The sequence below is a fragment of the Papaver somniferum genome, chromosome 7, assembly GCF_003573695.1.
Source record: "Papaver somniferum cultivar HN1 chromosome 7, ASM357369v1, whole genome shotgun sequence".
Taxonomy (NCBI): Eukaryota; Viridiplantae; Streptophyta; class Magnoliopsida; order Ranunculales; family Papaveraceae; genus Papaver; species Papaver somniferum.
In genome coordinates this window covers 87,072,331-87,072,779 of record NC_039364.1, presented here as the reverse complement: position 1 = coordinate 87,072,779, position 449 = coordinate 87,072,331, and positions in this window count along the sequence as shown.

Below are 449 nucleotides of genomic sequence, written 5' to 3'. Positions count from 1 at the left end.
AAATAAACGATCAAAACCGATGGAAGAAGCCATCTTGCTTCACCTGATATCGAGCCCAATACCGGCTCAATCTAATCTCGAACTCGGTACGTCTTCCTCGTCACTCCAGCATCATCACGATCAGTTAACAAACATCATCAATCAATCATTGTCACTGATAATCGCAACCATAATTTCATCCACCAATCATCTCCGTCATCTCACTAGCTCCCATTGACTGCTTCTATCATCATTAACGACTGCTTTTGAGCTTCATCACTAAGCTCGAGTGCTTCTGTCTATCCCCTGTTTAACTCAAACAAACCTAGCTACAGCTCCGATGGCAGCAAACCCATCTGCTCCATACCGTCCCTGACTTCTTCTCTTCCTCATTAAATCTTCCCAGTCACCATCTCGTTCGTACTGTCATACCAGCTTCCTTATAATACAGACGCGAACTCCATCATACT